Source organism: Schistocerca americana, chromosome 5, assembly GCF_021461395.2.
Source record: "Schistocerca americana isolate TAMUIC-IGC-003095 chromosome 5, iqSchAmer2.1, whole genome shotgun sequence".
Taxonomy (NCBI): domain Eukaryota; kingdom Metazoa; phylum Arthropoda; class Insecta; order Orthoptera; family Acrididae; genus Schistocerca; species Schistocerca americana.
Genome location: NC_060123.1, coordinates 530226886 through 530247092, shown reverse-complemented (window position 1 = coordinate 530247092; position 20207 = coordinate 530226886).

Genomic DNA, 20207 nt, shown 5'->3' with positions numbered 1-20207 from the left:
TGACCTTGGCTTACAGATTTTGACTGCATACCAACACTGAAGAGAATGCAAAAAGTTACCTAAATTACGGAGGTGGGACCTGGGTAAAGAGAATGAACCAGAGGTTGTTGAGACTTTCAGCAAAAGCATTAGGCAATGACTGACTGAAATAATACAATAGAAGACAAATGGATAGCTTTGAGTAAATGCAACAGTGAAAGTAGGCCAGAAAAGGAAGCAAAATATAGAAGTTTTGCACACAGGAAATAAACTTGAAAGCAATATTATAGAAAGGGAAGAGGTAGAAATCGAAGACGGGAGGTGAGGGGAGTGGACAGAATTGTCTAAGCTGGGATGGGCTCACAATTCAGACGTTCAAGAGTTCTGGCTTAGCACCTTTTGTACACATACTTGTTGCATTCGAAACACATGCACAATATTTTATTCCCCTTCCGTTCTTTACAGGAAATCTGGATTTGACAACAGTTTCTATTTCTAGGTGTCTGCAGAGGAGATTGGTTTCTCTCTGCAGTTTGTAGGAGGCAGCAAGCTCATCTGCTACTCTTAAGGATAAAGTCTCATTGTGAAATCTTCTTAGAGGTAAGTAACTTAAAAACAGTGGGAGCATTGAGCATGAAAAGGTCAAGAATGTTGTAAAAGACATGCACAGGCCATCAGTGGTTGCCAGCTCAGACAATGTAGAGACTAGTTATTTGGTCAACTATATTGACTTCACCCTTAGTTTCATTATAAAACTTCACAGTTCCTGGAAGTTTTTACTCAGTATTCTTATTGACCTGACAGCCAGCACGCATGTTACTCACGATAAGGACTTTTTTTTTTCTTTTTGCATTGGTATACTGTAAAAAGATGTTGCTCAACATGTATAGGTGTGTTGCATACAACACATTGGCTCCACATGCATCACAGGAGAGGCCTCTTTGAGTGATCTCTGAAGAGAGCCAGCTAAACTTGTTCCTTTGTGTTTCAGCTCATCCACTAGTTTCACAGGGGTAAAAATGTTGCTAGTCATAATGTTATGAGCACAGTTGAGAAATGTCTGTGTCAGCTTCATAACAACATGGTGACCAAGAAGCTTGCTCAGATTACAAGTTTTGTGTTTGCCATGATAAGAGAATCTGTTCAGGTAGTAGTGCTTGTCAGCATCAAACAAAAACCAATGTTTTATCACATACTTATAAGATTTTCTTGGCATGTACTGTATGAATGAACACCTGCAGTTTCCAGGATGCAGCTACTTATTGATAGTCATGTTCTCACATGGCTTGTAGCAGGCTGTGCAATTGTCAGTAAATAGTTTCCATATTTTTCAAGCAAGGCAAAATTAATCAGTGTCCTTGCATTGTCTCCTTGTTGGCATAGAATAAAACCTGAGATGACTGCCATTCTGATATAAAGCTTTGCCCAACCTATGAATTTCAGGTTAATTTTGTCCTAAACTGTCATTACATTTTCCAACATTTCATGAATAATGTCGAGGCATCCCCAGAAACTATTTAATCTGAAAGTTTGCTGACGTTATCAACCAGGAGATATGTACTCTTTTGCAATTTTTTATGTCAGGGATCGAAAACCAATGAATTCAAGATTGCACATGAGATCTTTATTTATATGGATTAGTAGTTTCGGCTAACAATTTGGCCTGCTTCAGATCTATGATATAAAACCAAATTTTTCTCATTCAGGCAATATACAGCAGCATACACATAATATTATAGCAGTGTTAAAGAGTATATACATAAATTAATTATAAAAAAAACATTCTTGATTTGTCTAGGTCCATTACAGCTTGACACATAATTAAAATCTTTTTTAAAATGGCAATATGGTGATAAAACTGAAAATATACGTTAACAGAGAAGGGGCAGTGAAAATAAAAGAAGAATATTTGCATAAGGTACTATCCACTAAAGTGACTAACTGTAAAAGATATCGCCTTACCGACAGTGTAATGCCATTAAAACTTAATAACTTACAAAATCAGTATTTACACCATCTCGTAACAGAGGTCATCTTGTATACATTACTGTAATGTGGTAGGTGTAATGTGGTAGCTGATGCCCATTACAACATTCAAGAAATGCAACATTTGGCAAATACACACATGCCTCTAGTTCTACAGCAAAACAGGAACTGACAACCCACTAGGAGTTGACACATTGCTTGACATTAAAACAGCTAGGTAGCATTTGTATCTGGCTACATAATGTACACAAACTCTACAATTTCTAATAACATTTTATGGAACAAGATGTAAATCTATTAAAAATTAAATAGTTGACATCAATACAGTTTCTCTTAGAGTTAAACCAACAGCACTTTAATGATAATAACTAGCATAACAGGAACCTATTGACATTATACAAACCAAGTGACATAATTTAATGTAATATTTTATTGTACTGATATTTTACAATGGACTGCTACCCCTAGCAACTTTATCAAAATATCTTTATTTTTAATCTGTTTCTATACAATGAATGAAATTACAAGGAACAAGCTCAAATGCACAGCACTATGGAACCTGTTTGAGGTGACCGTCATTATGTCAGTAATAGGTAAAAACAACAGATTACACAATCATTAAACTCAAAACAAAAGAACATATAAACTGTCATATAGAATAAAGAAAACAAAATCAACTGACACACTCTATATCCTCATAAGTTTATCACAGATAGATGACTGGAGTAAGAAATAAATGAATAAATACCCTGCAGTACAGGGTCAAAGCTTGAATATTACACAATTCCTCCAGTTTAAAGAAATGGAGCAGATCAGTTTGTTCTTTCTGCATTAGATGTGTTCTATGTTGTACTTTAATGAACTTATGTAGGCACTGTTTAGTTCATGGACAGTTCCTGAGAAAACCCAAAAAATATTTTTCACTGTTTTTTCAGGAAGAAGCAGATACACATCTAACTAACCACAGCAAACTGTTCAAATTTTAACAGTATATTCTCTAGGCATTTATCTAGAAGTACATCTTCCTGTCTTCAAAAATCTTTATCCATTATAGAGAAACACCCCAAAAACATGGTTTTTGAGTACCAAAACCAAGCCACAGATTCTGAGATGGCTGTTGTTGTGGTCTTCGGTCTGAAACTAGTTTTATGCAGCTCTCCATGCCACCCTATCCTGTGTGAGTCTCTTTGTTTCTTAATAACTGCTGCAATCTACATCCTTATGAAACTGCTTACTGTATTCATCTCTTGGTGTCCCTCTATAAATTTTACCCCCGAAACTCTAAACTGGTGATCCCTTGATGTCTCAGAATGATTCCCTTCTTTCGGTCAAGTTGTGCCACAAATGTCTTGTTGCCTCCCCAACGCTATTCAATACCCCTTCATTAGTTATGTGCTCTACCTATCTAATCTTCAACATTCTTCTGTAGCACCACAATTTGGAAACTTCTATTCTCTTTTTGTCTAAATGGTTTAATGTCCATGTTTCACTTCCATACATGTCTACACTCCAGACAAATACTTTCAGAAAAACTACCTAAAGCTTAAATCTATATTCAATATTAAGAAATTTCTCTTCTTCATAAATGATTTTCTTACCATTTCCAGTCTCATTTTATATCCCCTCTACTTCGGCCATCATCAATTATTTTGCTGTCCAAAGAGCAAAACTCATCTACTACACCAAGCGTCTTGTTTCCTATTTAATTCCCACAGCAGCACCTCATTTAATTTGATGGCATTCCATTATCCTTGTTTTGCTTTTGTTGATGTTCATATTACATCCTCCTTTCAAGACAAAGTCCATTCTGTTCAACTGCTCTTGCAAGTCCCTTGCTGTCTCTGACAGAATTACAATGTCATCAGCAAACCTTAAAGTTGTTATTTCTTCTCCCCAAAGTTTAATTTCTGCTCCAAATTTTCTTTGGTTTCCTTTACTGTTTGTTCAGTGTACAGACTGAATAACATCAGGGATAGGCTACAATCCTGTCTTCTTCCCTTCTCAATTACTTGTTCCCTTTCATGCCCATTGACTCCTAGAACTGCCACCTGGTTTCTGTACTGCTAATAGCTTTTTGCTCCATGTATTGCAACTCTGCGACCTTCAGAATTTGTAAGACAGTATTCCAGTCAGCACTGCCAAAAACTTTCTCTAAGTCTATAAATCCTATAAACATAGGTTTCCCTTTCCTTAATCTATCTTCTATGAGAAAATCAAAACTGATATTCCATGAAGCCAGCTTATACCAGTTTTTCCATTCTTCTGTAAAGAATTTGTGTCAGTATTTTGCAACTATGATTGATGAAACCATAAATGCTCACTTCTGTCAGCAAATGTTTTCTTTAGAATTGGTATTATTACATTCTTTTTGATGTCTGAGAGTGTTTCAAGTATCTCAAACATTTTGCACACCAGATGGAAGATTATCAGTAGTTTTCACAGAATATTGGCTACTCCCAGGGCTTTATTTGACATAGATCTTTCAGAGCTCTGTCAAATTCTCCTTGCAGTATCATATAACTCATCTGACCTTAATCTACATCCACTTCCCTTTCTATCATAGTGCCATCAAATTTATCTCCCTCGTATGGAACCTCTATATATTCCTTCCACCTTTCAGCTTTCCCTTCTTTTGGTAGTACTGGTTTCCCATCTGAGCTCTTGATATTCAAACAGCTGCTTCTCTTTTCCCAAAGACCTCTTTAATTTCCTTCAGGTGTTATCTATCTTTCCCTTATGAAATATGCTTCTAAATCCTTACATTTGTCCTCTAACCAGTCCTGCTTAGCCATTTTGCACTTCCCATCAATATCATTTTTTAGATGTTTGTCTTCCCTATTGCCTATTTCATTCAGTGCATTTTATATCTTCTCCTTTCATGAGTTAAAAGCAATATCTCTCATGTTATCCAAGGATAGTCCGCCTGCTTAGCTAAGTGGTAATGTGTTTGCCTGCCATACAGCTGGCCCATGTTCAATTCCCGGCCGAGTTGGAGATTTTCTCCAATCGTTGACTGGGTGTTGTGTAGACTGGGTGTTGTGTAGACTGGGTGTTGTGTTGTTCTTATCATCCTTCATTATCCCCACTGGCACACAAGTTGCCCAGTGTGGTGTCAACTGAAAGAAGACTTGCAACTCAGCAGCCGAACTTCACCGAATGGGTTCTCCCAACCAACAATGACACATGATCATTTCACTTTGTTTTAATCCAGGAATTTCTACCAGACCTTACTTTTACCTATTTTATCCTCTGCTGCCTTCACTATTTTGTCTCTTAAGACTACCCATTTATCTTCTGTTATATTTCTTTCCCCTGTTCTAGTCAACCATTGTCTAACGCTCCCTCTGAATCTTTCAACAACCTCTGGTTCTTTCAACTTAATCAGGTCCCATCTCCTTAATTTTCAACCTTTTTTTCCAATTTATACAGTTTCAATCAACAGTTCATAACCAATAAGTTGTGGTCAGAGTCCACACGTGCCCCTGGAAATGTCTTACAATTTAAAATATAGTTCCAAAATCTCTCTCTTACCTTCATGTAATCAGTCTGAAACCTTCCAATGTCTCTAGTCTCTTCCACATATACAACCTTCTTTTGTTATTCTTAAACCAAGTGTTAGATATGATTAAATTATGCTCTGTGCAAAATTCTACCAGTTGGCTTTTTCTATCATTTCTATCTCCAAGTCCATATTCACCTACTATTTTTCTTCTCTTCTTTTTTCTACTATTGAATTCCTGTCCCCCAAACACAAATTTTCAGCTCTTATAACTATTTGAATGATTTCTTTTATATCACCATCCATTTATTCTCTCTCTGCATCCTCTGTGGACCTAGACGGCATATAAACTTGTACTACTGCAGTAGATGTTAGCTTGGTTTCTATCTTGGTTACAATAACGCGTTCACTATGCTGTGCATAGTAGCTTACCTACATTTGTATGTTCTTATTCATTATTAAACTCACCCCTGCATTACCCCTATTTGATTTTATATTTATAACCCTGTATTCATCTGACCAGAGGTATTGTTCCTCCTGCTACTGAACTTCACTATATCAAACTTCAACTTATCCATTTTCCTTTTCAAATTTTCTATCCTACCTGGAACAATTAAGAGTTTTAACATTCCACACTCTGATATGTAGAATGTCAGTTTTGTTCCTCCTGCTGATGACAGCCTCCTGAGTAGTCCCCACCTGGAGATACAAATGGGGCCTATTTTACCGCTAGAATGTTTTGCCCAAGAGGACGCCATCATGATTTAATCATACAGCAGAGCTGCATGCCCTCAGGAAAAATTATGGCTGTGGTTTCCCCCTGCTTTCACCCATTCACAGTACCAGCTCTTTTGGTTGATGTTACAAAGCCATTTCAGTCAATCATCCATACTATTAACCCTTCAGCTACTGAAAAGTGCTGCTGACCCCTTCAGGAAACACATGTTTGTCTGATCTCTCAACAGTAATCCCTTTGTTATGGTTGCACCTACAGTACAGCTATCTGTAAGGCAAGGTCCATGGCTCATGGGGGACTAAGATGATTATGCACAGAAAATGGATGAAATTTTTGCACTGCTCGCCATCCAAAATGCAATGCCCTGAGGGAAACATCCAAATCATGTAGAATTTGCAGTATTTATTTGTGGCAATGAGAGATGCACATGATTAGTATTTTGGCACAGGCACACATCTTGGGTGCCAGTACCACCATCTGATAGCACTGTATAAGTGCTATAGAGAGGGGGAACAAATTTTTGTGTGGAAGTACTGGAATTGTTCTTCCATGCAGTTGTTTTGGATAAGCACCTTCAGTATGCCTCATAGGTGACAGCAATAATCTTTTGAGCATGTTTTGTAGTTTTCCCAAGGAAGAATATTTGCCTATAGGATTGCAGATTATTCTTCAGAGTAATCTGTGATTGTATCGGACAGCATTAAACAACTGTGATGTGGTTCTGTAAATGTTGGATACAAGAGTGAATGATGGACAAATGGGACTGACTGAACCACCTTTTTTTAGACAACATAGTTGTGTGGAGATAACAGTGATTGGTTTACTTATAATCAATCATTCAAAATGACTGTCACAATCGCATTATTTATTTTGCTGCCAACTGGTTTCAACCCTCGATGGGGTCATCTTCAGAGCAATTTACACCAGTTGGTCGCTCGCTGGCATTACCAACTGTGCACATGCAGGGTAACAACTCAAGTAAATGACCAAATGGTGTAAATTGCCCTGAAGATAACCCCATCGTGGGTTGAAACCGGTTGGTGGCAAAATAAATAATGCGATTGTGACTGTCATTTTGAATAATTGAACCACCTTGTTGCATCACTACATGTGATGATAGGCATATTGCATGCATGACAATGATGGATCACGCTGCCACATAATGAACCATATCACAACAAATTCGGTCTGTTGTGCAACAAGCAGTGTCTGCACATACAATTTGACATCATCTGCAGCAGAGTGGACTGTCAGCAAGAATATACTGCTGCTTTTGCCTCTGAATCAATACCACAGGCATTTGCATGGGCAATGGTGTTATGAATGACAGACATGGACAACTGAATGGAACAACACTGTTTTTACTGACAAATGCTTATTCTGTCTGCACCACCATGATGGTTGAATTACAGTCTGGAGACACCATGGTGAGAGGCTGTAAAACTGTTGTTGCCTTACGCATTGCCCTACTGGTCCTGCACATGATATTGTGGTTTGAGGTGGTACTGGGTTCCACTCCCACACATCCTTAGTATGCATTGGCAATACACTAATCAGCCAGCATTACATCTTTGAAATGTTGGAGACTGTTGTCCTCCCATACCTTCAGAGCTTGCTTACAGCCACTTTGCAACAGGATAATGTGTGATCATATGTGACATGCAACATTCTAGAATTTTTCATTGCCTATCAGATACATTGCTGCTTTGGCCTCCCTGTGCTCTCAGTCTTTCACCTATTGAAAACGTCTGGTCAATGATTGTGGAATGACTGGCCCAGGATACACCACCCACTGCTACACCAGATCAACTTTGGTAACATATGGAAGCTGCATGGACTGCTATAAGCCATCAATACATCGAGAGACTCTTTGATACAATGCTGAGACATGCAACAGTACTCATAGCTAACAATGGTGGCTACACTCAATATTGGTTTCATCATTTTCCTCACTTCACATGGGGCTGTATTTTAAATTATGTGACCTTTGTTCAATGTGTTAATTTTCAAATTAATTTGGCTATAACAATCTTGAAAATTTTCTTGATATCTTCTGAGACACAGAGATTCAAATTTCCCCTACTGGTGGATAGGAGCTAGTGATTGTGTTATAGAAAGAGCAAAAGAGGTGATGGCAATGCGAGAGAAAGAGAGGGACACAGTGGCAGTGGAACAAAACTGACAGTGACAGAGAAGTGCTAGGAAAAGAGTGAAGGAGACAGTACCAGTGAGAGAGGCAAAAACAGAAGGAGAAAGTGGAAGGGGATGAGAGCCACTAGCAAATAAAGACAGAGTTTATGACAGTGACAACAAGGAAGAGAGAGAGAGAGAGAGAGAGAGAGAGAGAGAGAGAGAGAGTGAGTGAGTGACAGTGAAGAGAGATGGCATCAGTGGGAAAGAATGAATGAGATTCTAACAGTACAAGAGAGCATGAGGGAGACAGTGGCAGTGAGAGGAGACTGTGCTAGTAGGACAGAATGAAGGTGACTGTGTCTTTGGGACAGGTGACAGTGAGAGTGAGTAAGAATGGGCAAGTGGGAGTGGATGGGTATGAGCAACTTATAGCAATAGATTACTGGGTATGAGTGAGTTACATTGAGGGATGTTTGTGGGAGTGAAAGGTGAGATCCATTTTGCAAGCCAAAAGTTTTGCAAAAATTTTTAAAGAGGCTGAGGAAGATGAATGAGGCATCTAGTACTGCACTTTTCAGTCAGAGCCAAAAACAGGAGCACATTCATCTTGTTTGTGATCTGGTAGGAGCATTTTTCTGCTGGCTCTACATCTACATCAGTATTCCACAATCCATCTGATGGTGTGTGGTGGATGGTACTTCGTTACCACTAACTGATCCTCCTTTCCCTGTTCCATTCTTGAACGGTGTGTGGAAAGAATGACTGTCAGTAAGCCCCTGTATTAGCTCAAATTTCGCAAATGTTTTCACTGTATTCATTTTGCCAGATATACGTGTGATGATGATGATGATGTTTGGTTTGTGGGTTGCTCAACAGAGTGATCATCAGTGCCCGTACAAAGTCCCACTTTTTACAGAGTCCAGTTTTTACACAGTCCAATCTAGCCACTGTTATGAATGACGATAAGAAGGAAGCACCCAGGCAGAGAAAATCTCTAACCCAGCTGGGAATAGAACCCAGGACCCTGTGATTCAGAGGCAGCAATGCTAGTCACTAGACCACAAGTTATGGACACATACGTGTGAGAAAGTAATATGTTGTTTGACTCTTATCAGAAAGTACTCTCTTGAAATTTCAATAGTAAACCTCTCTGTGATATGTAATGGCTCTCTTGAAGTGTCTGTCAATGGAGTTTGTTGAGCATCTCTTTAACACCTTGCACAGACTAAATGGTCCCATGAAGAGAAATGGTCCCATGATGGAAAACACCACTCTTCATTGGATCTTTTCTATCTCTTCTATCAGTCCCATCTGGTAAGAGTCCTATACTGATGAACAATACACAAGAATTGGTCAAACAAGCACCTTGTAAGCCACTTATTTAGTGGATGAATTACATCTCCTTAGGAGTCTTCCTCTGAGTCTTCCTCTGAATTACAGTCTCACATTTCTTTTTCCTACTATTTGTTTTATGTAGTCATTCCATTTAAGGTCACTATGCATAACACTCCTAGATATTTTATGGTAGTTACTGTATCCAGCAATTTGTCATCAGTAGTAGAGTTTTAAATAACGGATTTCTTCTCCAATGTATGCACTACATTTATTTATGTACAGGGTCAACTGTTGGTCCCTGCATCATCCATCAATCCTCTGCAGGTCCCTCTTCAAATCATTACCGACTTCTTGTGTTATTACCTTCTTACAGACAACCACATTCTACTATATCATTTATATACACTGTAAACAGTAACAGCCCTATCACACTTCCTTGGGGTACATGGAAAATATCTTCACATGTGTTGATTTTGTTCCATTAAGAGCAATACATTTGGGTTCTGTCTGCAAGGATGTCTTGCATCCAGTTGAAAATCTGGTCCAGTACTTGGAAAGCACATACATTTTATTCACTAAGTGACGATGTGGACCACTGCCAAATGCCAATTATCAACCTGAGCACTAATGTCTACAGTGCTGTGGATCTCATTGAAGAACAGAGTGAGGAAAGCTCCACAAGATCTCTGTTAGTCGAATCCATGCTGATTATTGTAGAGGATATTCTCCTTCTTCAAAAACATCACAATACATGAGGATGAAACATTTTCCATGATTATACAACAGATTTATGTCAATGATATAGGCCTATAATTATGGACATCTGCCCCACGAACCTTCCAGAAAATGGGAGTGACCTCCATTTTCTTCCAGTTGCTAAGTATGCTTTGTTACTTCAGCAACCTATGATAAACTTATTTCTTGTAATCTTTGTAGAACACTACAGGCATCCTATAAGACCCAGCACCTTTTCACTATAAAACAAGCATAGTTTTCTTCCCATTCTGTGATCAGTTATCTCAATTTCTGTAATTTCAAAGTTCACATGATGACTGAAAGGAGGGACTATATTACAAAATTCCATGGTCAAACAATTTTGGAAGATCAATCAGTGTTTCGGCCTTCTCTCCAATATTTTCCATTTTGACACCATTAGGTCAAGAGTGACTGAACAAATGATTCCAAATGACAATGATTTTATGTAATACCAAAACATTTTAGCGTTTTTAGGCCAATTGGTTGACAAAATTTTACTTTCAAAGTCACTGAACACTTCTTTCATTACTCTCTTTATACTCATTTTCACTTTTTTCAGATTTTTTTGTCAGTGAGGTATTGACTTCTCCTGAACCTATGTTGAAACTCTATTTGCTTAGGCAGCAGTTTCCCAACATGGCTATTAAACCATGATAGGTTATTCTCATCCCTTAAGACCTTGCTCAGATCATCCCTTAAGACCTTGCTCAGAACATACTTGCCAAAGGCGTACTGAATGGCAGTTTTGAATTTTTTTTTTTTTTTTTCATTTGTGCTCTGCATCTTCATCCTTGGAATTGAATATTTGATCATAAGTGCACAGATACATTGCAGTTTGTATCTTGTCACTCCTACCTAACTTGACATTCCTTGTAATACCTTTAGTCATAGATGCTGTCACAGCCTCACATTCGCTGATACCCTCCTCTGCATTAACTGATTTGAGAAGATGAAATCTGTTTGTTGCTAGAAGATCTAAGATGCTTTGTTCATGAACTGGTTCTGTAACTATATGTTGAAGTAATTTTCAGACAAGACACTCAGAATAATGTCACACAAATAACTGTCTCTGGCACCAGTTTTTATAGTGTTACTCTCCCAATCTACACCTGGCAAATTGAAGTCAACCGCTATTACAGCTACATGATCAGAAAACTTAACTCATGAAATTCTGTAAGTTCTCTCTGAAGCACTCTACCAGCAGAGCTCCCAATGCAGATGGCTTATAAAAGCATTTGTTTATCATTTTATCCACATTTGTTGCTTAATTTCACTCAAATTAATTCACATTTGGAATATGTGGTAATTTTGCTAGTTATTATCAAATTTTTTACAGCAATAAATATGCCACCACCACTGTCAACTAACCTATCTAATCAATATTCCTATTTGAATTTAGGATAATTGTACTATTTATTTAATTTCAGCCAACTATCTGTTCCTAATACTATGGAATCAGGTGGTCACTGACTGAGGAAATGTTCAGCAAGAGACAGACCATGTATATGGGGATGTTCATACAGGGGAAGTGGCATCAATGGTGACAAACAAGGTATGATGTGGGAGTGGGACAGGCACAGCTTTCAGATGATATAGTAAATGGTTGGTGTATTTAATATAGGAGGGAATTCTTTATACTGTGGCTTGCAGATATAGATTTGGTGGGTGCTTTGAAGCCAGCAGCTACAGGACAGTCAGGATGATTGGGTTTGTAGATCTTAGGAAGAAGGTAAAAGGTAGCTGTGGTGGTTCGGGTGGAATAAGAAGTTCTATGGATTGAGGTATTGGCCCTTGTGAGGGGCCTGAGGTTTTAATGAGGGATAGCAGATAAATTTGAATCACAGGGATGGGATCTTGATGGCAGATGCTGTACTGCTGATGGACCTTCAGCTACATAATCCTGCTGGTCAAGTACCACTCTAGTAACTTTTCTAGTATTGATTTCTGTACATGTAGATGGGTCTTTATGTTTGCATATAACAATTCCATTCTTATATATGAATTTGTTTACAGTTCATTTGCAAATTTAGCAGCTATTTTCTTCCCAAACTCCACTTTCCTTATTTATACACAAGTCTCTCATGTTTTTGTGTGTTTCTTTTTTGCACAACTACTCTGATCCACTTTTACTGCCACCTACTTCATTAATTTATTTGCCAAACATAGTACATTACATTTTCTCCAATGACTTTTTATTTCACTATGCCCACTTTTTAAAATTTTGTCTGTTTTCATGACTTTTGATATTTTTCTTTTTCAAACATTTTCCCCTTATCATGTAGGCCATATTTCTGGCAAGAAATTCTTTCCCACTCATTGTCTCTTGTTAACCCTTGTCTGTTCTCAAAATTTTCATACAAATTTTTCTGGTTGTTCTGATCTTCTTCCTTGCTTTGCTTCCATTTTTCTATCTTTTTCCATCCTTTGCTTCTCTTTTTGCCACTACTATTATCTCTAACATTTCAAACCGTTCTTTCTTGCCATGATGAATCCCATCACATATTACATTCATTCTTTTTGAAAACATCTTTTGTACCATAAAAATTAAGGTTCCACATTCTGACTCTCGAAATCTGCTTGTCTCTTGGAGTTGCTCCCCAGGGCCTAACACTGAAAGTCTCTGTTTCTGGATGTATTACTACCCTGCACCAACCTCTTCTACAGTTTGAAATACAGCAATCTCTTGACTTACCTGGCTAATCTGTGACTTATGTGACTTATACATCAATTACCACTCCACCAGACTTCTCACCTACAAAATCATACAGTTATCTAGCCCTCATCTTTCCCTGGGTGGTATCATCTGCCAAGCTAACTTCAAACTGCAGTAACATGGAAGACTTCACCTTCTCCTGAACTATCTCAACAGTGATGTTTCCTTTCCTGTTACTCTGCAGCTCTCTAAATAGTCACACCATCAATCAGCAATAGTCTTCTACAAAATTAACTTGGCCAACCTCCTTAACATCCCCCAGCTCTCACCACTGCCTCCCAGACCAATGATAACCCATAATCACAAGAGCCAGTCACAACAGTACAGTGTTCTCAACCTCTCGTCTAATGCACTTTCCCCTCCTGAACTATCTGTATTATTGAAGGGTCTCGCTTTCATCCCTACACCTGCATTTAATCATGCTGCCTTAGTAAAGGACCTACTTCTCTTCACACATGATTTCAACTGGAGATATTACTTTGCAACCAAATCCCAAAACCTTTCCAACAGCAAACTTGACATTGAATACTGCGTCAAACAGTACTGATCATGATCCTAACTTGATTGACCACCAATAGCTCAAACTCATCCCTTACAAGCCTTCCAAGAATTCCTCACATCCAGCACTGCTTCATAACACTTCCTTGGGTCCCTACAACATGACCCAAACCTGTCCTCTGGAGAACTTCTGGCTCTTCATTCTCTAAAAGCTGATGACTATAGCATTATTCTCCCAGTGGACCAGAGATTTACCACTGTGGTACTTGACGGACAGTGGAATTTAAGTGAAGGTCTGCACCAGCTGTCTGACACCTGTACATTTAGCTTCTGCCATCAAGAACCCATCCCTATGATTAGACTGATCTCAGTCCCTCCTTAATACCTCAAGCCCCTCACAAGGACCAATACCTCAATACACAAAACTTCATACTCCACCCAAACCACCACATCCACCTTTTACCTTCTACCTAAGATCCACAAACCCAATCACCCTGACTGTCCCATAATCGCTGGCTTCGAAGCTCTCACAAAATGTATATTTATCTTAGTCGATTAACACCTGCAACCCACAGTACAAGGACTTCCTCCTACGATAAATACATCAACCATTTCCTAGATTATCAGAAATCATCCCATTCCCATTACATACCTTGCTTGTCACCATTGATGGCACCTCCCTCTATACCAACATCATCATGTACATGGTCTGTCTCTTGCTGGACATATCCTCAGTCAGTGATCACCTTATTCCATACCTATGACGTCCTTCCTGCTCACCTTAATCAGCTTTATACTTAGCAACAACTACTTCGCCATTGAGAAGTGGACACACAAACAACCTTTTCATGGGTTGCTTGCAAGGGGCTTTCTTGGGATCCATAAGCCTTCAGCCCCTGATTTGGTTTAAACACATTGATGATATTGTTCGATATGGACTCATGATAAGGCTTGAAATATGCTCACTATTTTTATATACTTGAATTTAGCATATTTCATGACAGTACTCACTTTTCCGTGAAATGTTTATAAGATGGTATTTGACTTTTTTGTGTTGGCTTCAGTCATCTAGTGAAAGTATGATTCTATAATGCTGCTGTTTCGTCAGCTGCGGAAATGTCCTGGTTCAATGCATTTGCCTCATTTTTGGTGCTTCAAATACCATTTCTCTGAATATGCTTCCTTCTTGATGTTTATATAAAAAAGTAGCAGAATAACTCATTTTTGCTGGTCACTTGCAAATTATTATAACAGGGACCTGTACATTGTTCCATTGTCACACATCGAGAGTTCACTGCCAACTGACTACAGTCAAAGATGACTCCAGCTTCAAAGACATTTCACACAACACACAAGCCTCCACTTGTAACCAGTCTCTTTGATATTCTTTGTCACATCTACTAACATTAATCAATATGATGTCACTCTCGAACATATAAGCGAATTAGCATAAAATAAGGCAAATTACAATTCACAAAATATATTCTGACAAAAATACAAGAAAACACTTACAACCTCCGTCATTAGATTTAGTATCGACAAATCCAGTAGAAAATAACACATCTCCCAGATCCATTACAGGCTGATCTGTTACAATTCCTGGAATCTCTTGATACCGAATTAAATCTCACATGGTCCTATTCCGAATCGCATGTCACTTTCCTAGATGTTGATCTCATCCTCACATTGAACCTACTAACAAACAACACTACTTACATTTAGAAAAATGCCATCTTTTCCATGTCAAACATACTCTCTCATACAGCCTTGGCATTCGAGGCAAAACATGTTTGTTCAGACGCGCAACCCATACAGTAATGCACCACCATTCTCACCTCAGCCTTCACTAGATGTAATTACTCCACCAGCCCAGTTCAAAAGACGTTTTCCCAGGCCATCACATACAACCCTGATACTGCTGAGCCCTCCAAAAACCAGCTTAGGAATACACCACTTATTACTCAGTCTTATTCTGGTCTTGAATATATTAATCAACTACTTCAACAAGGCCACAACTTCCTAAAATCATGCCCTGAAATGAGGTCCATTCTGTTTGAGATTTTGTCCATAACACCTAAAATAGCCTTCTGTTGACCTACCAATCCCCACACTATCCTTGTCAGATCCTATGCTCCTTCTGCACCCATCTCCCAACCCTATGGTTCCTACCACTGAGACTGTTCCCACAGCAAGACTTGTTCTAAGCACTCTCCTACCAGCACCTATACCAGCCCTGTAACTGGCAAAACATATATTGTCAAAGGGAGAGCCACCTGTGAAATAAACATGTCATATACCAACTGTAAACACTGTTCGGCCTCTTACATAGGCATGATTACTACCAGGTTATCAGTGTGGATGAACGGGCATAGATAGAGAGTGTATACTGGCACACACAATAGCCTGTTGCAGAGCATGCTCTTCAACATGACACTTGTGACCTTGGTGGCTGTTTCACCACATATGCCATCTGGATGTTTCCCCAGACACCAAGTTTTCAGAACTCCGCAGGTGGGAACAGATGCTACATGTTCTCGCCACCCATCTGGACTTAATTTATGTTAATTTCTTAAGTCTCAGCATTTCTTCACAGCAACTATTCCTTTCCTCACTCCTTTTAAGTTCTTTAAATCTTCTGATTTTTGACCTGTCTATTTTTCAATGTCGCTCATCCCCACCTTGTAGTGCCTCAAGAATTTTGGTGTAAATTCTAGAAACACTTGGCCTTCAACCATCTCGAACACCCAATATTTTAGGTATGAGTGTGGGAGAGTGAGAAAGTTTCTACCGATCCACCTGTTTCTATGTGCAGGTCAGGAGTTTGTTATTAGAAGACTGTAAGAGGAGCGAGTCACAGACAATGACATGTGTTTGCTGCCAGCACCACAGTGGATGTAAATAGAACTCAACGAATAATTATGTCATATTCTTTGATGTGTTAGTGTCTGTGGTGATTGTAAAAAAGACTGTTAAACAGTTGAATATAGAGTGCTATGTGCATTCATGTTTTGGATTCACTTGAGACTAGAGAGTTTTAAATTATTTCACATCTTGGCTATGAACAAAACAAGACTCATGTAGGCTATTTGACTACGTGTAAATGAGTCTAATGTGTAAGGAAGAAGTTACCTTGCAGAAGTTATTATCTGTGAAAGTTGAAAATATAAAGTGATGGAACTGAAAAGTATTAATTGAGTAGCAAAATTATTTCAAGGATAGAGAAGTATTTGAATAAATTCCGTTAACCAACTATAGTCTTTGGAAAAAAAGGTTGTGGGAGATCAACATAGCTGATTACCCAGAGAAGAAGATAGGCTATGCACAACACACAAGTTAACTGAATTTGAGAGATGAGTGTGCCTTGCAACCCAATACCACACTGTCTCTTGTTGTCCAAAAATGTTAGAACCTCTATCATTTACAATGCACTTAGCTTTTTGCTCTTATTAACTTCTGCACAGTGGTTTACTAGTAATCACTTGTTCACATGTTACCCTATCTTCCACTTTTAAGTTCACAGGTTATCAAATCTCATCTGGTGCAGCCCCCAACAATCAGTCTTTACTTCTCATCCTGTCTGTTAAGTCTCCCCTCACCTGGGGTTCTGGGTAACTTTTATGGACTCCACACCTTTTCCTAAACCTCACCAGTCATTTTACTTCATCCCTCTTCCTTCCCCTTCAACCCTTCTGGCAGAAGAAGGAGCCACTGGCTATTAAACCTTGCATACTGTAATACCTTTTAAATGAGTGTCCTCCTGTCACCACTTGGTGAGTAGATTTTTTTATCTATCCTATTGCATTATATTTGCAAAAACTGAGTATTTTTGTTGGTAATTATTAGTCAATTAATGCTGTATGTAAAATTGTACAGAAAAATTAAGCAACAAAATGTGTAGCCAGAGTTCAGAATCTGACAGCAGTTTTGAAAAAATCTGTGATAGAAATGTTGCTGGTCCAGAACTTCACATTTAATTACTGTGAAAGTTAATTAGTTTTAGGTAGTTAATACTTTACAGAAAATTGGGACTGCTTAACTTTCAAATGGTATAGGTCACCGTCCTCAAATATACTGATTAGCTCACCACGTTTTACACATCTTGGGCTACAGTGCTAACATCAATTAATTAACAGTGCATCCATGAAAATTAATTACACAAATGGAATCAGAGTACTTGAAATAAGAAACTGAATAATGAATTCCACTAAAAGCTTTTCTAAGCAAGAAGATGAGATTTCCAAGTATGCATCACATTTCAACAAGCGAATTTAATGAAAATAAGAAAAAAATTGTTAATGTTGTGCACAGAATGTAACAGGTGGAAAGAATCCATCTGCTTTCTAAGAGATTATAGATGAACTGGGTCGGTATAATCATAAATGATACAATGGAAAATCCAAGGTGAAATGTAACAATATTATGAAAAGAATAGTTGCTACTCACCATATAGTGGAGATGCTGAGTCACAGACAGGCATGACAAAAAGACTGTCGGAAAGTGAGCTTTCGGCCAAACAAGGCCTTCATTGAAAACAGACACGCACACACACACACACACACACACACACACACACACACACACACACGCGCGCGCGCGCGTTCACGCGCGCTCGCGGCTGCGTGCAAATGCAACCCACACATGCAGTCTCTGGCAGCTGGCTTCGATGAATGCCTTGTTGGCCAAGAGCTCACTTGGTGACAGTCTTTTTGTTGTGCCTATCTGCAACTCAGCACCTCCGCAATGTGGTGAGTAGTAACTATCCTTTTCATAATGTTGTTAATAATAATAATGGTAATAACTCGCATTCAAGGGTATCCCAAACAAATGACTGGGATAAAGATGAGAATAGAAGTTCAGACATGAGAAAAAGAAATTGGTGTGGGCACAATTACATGAAAAAACAAGATCACTCAGCAAGCCAGTTAGTGGGAAATTAATGTTTGCTCAATTGACAGTCTGCAGTTCTAGTGAAGTAATCTGTAATTGTTTTAAAAATGTGTACTATCCTATTAATGTAGTGTCTGTTGAGAAAGAACTTTTAAACCAATAAAATTAAAGAATAAAGGTTGTTGTTGTTGTGGTCTTCAGTCCTGAGACTGGTTTGATGCAGCTCTCCATGCTACTCTATCCTGTGCAAGCTTTTTCATCTCCCAGTACCTACTGCAACCTACATCCTTCTGAATCTGCTTAGTGTATTCATCTCTTGGTCTCCCTCTACGATTTTTACCCTCCACGCTGCCCTCCAATACTAAATTGGTGATCCCTTGATGCCTCAGAACATGTCCCACCAACCGATCCCTTCTTCTGGTCAAGTTGTGCCACAAACTTCTCTTCTCCCCAATCCTATTCAATACTTCCTCATTAGTTATGTGATCTACCCATCTAATCTTCAGCATTCTTCTGTAGCACCACATTTCTAAAGCTTCTATTCTCTTCTTGTCCAAACTATTTATCGTCCATGTTTCACTTCCATACATGGTTACACTCCATACGAATACTTTCAGAAATGACTTCCTGACACTTAAATCAATACTGGATGTTAACAAATTTCTCTTCTTCAGAAACGCTTTCCTTGCCATTGCCAGCCTACATTTTATATCCTCTCTACTTCGACCATCATCAGTTATTTTGCTCCCCAAATAGCAAAACTCCTTTATTACTTTAAGTGCCTCATTTCCTAATCTAATTCCCTCAGCATCACCCGACTTAATTAGACTACATTCCATTATCCTTGTTTTGCTTTTGTTGATGTTCATCTTATATCCTCCTTTCAAGACACTGTCCATTCCATTCAACTGCTCTTCCAAGTCCTTTGCTGTCTCTGACAGAATTACAATGTCATCAGCGAACCTCAAAGTTTTTATTTCTTCTCCATGAATTTTAATACCTACTCTGAATTGTTCTTTTGTTTCCTTTACTGCTTGCTCCATACACAGATTGAACAACATCGGGGAGAGGCTACAACCCTGTCTTACTCCCTTCCCAACCACTGCTTCCCTTTCATGTCCCTCGACTCTTATAACTGCCATCTGGTTTCCGTACAAATTGTAAATAGCCTTTCGCTCCCTGTATTTTACCCCTGCCACCTTTAGAATTTGAAAGAGAGTATTCCAGTCAACATTGTCAAAAGCTTTCTCTAAGTCTACAAATGCTAGAAACGTAGGTTTGCCTTTCCTTAATCTTTCTTCTAAGATAAGTCGTAAGGTCAGTATTGCCTCACGTGTTCCAGTGTTTTTACGGAATCCAAACTGATCTTCCCCGAGGTTGGCTTCTACTAGTTTTTCCATTCGTCTGTAAAGAATTCGTGTTAGTATTTTGCAGCTGTGACTTATTAAGCTGATAGTTCGGTAATTTTCACATCTGTCAACACCTGCTTTCTTTGGGATTGGAATTATTATATTCTTCTTGAAGTCTGAGGGTATTTCGCCTGTTTCATACATCTTGCTCACCAGATGGTAGAGTTTTGTCAGGACTGGCTCTCCCACGGCCGTCAGTAGTTCCAATGGAATATTGTCTACTCCGGGGGCCTTGTTTCGACTCAGGTCTTTCAGTGCTCTGTCAAACTCTTCACG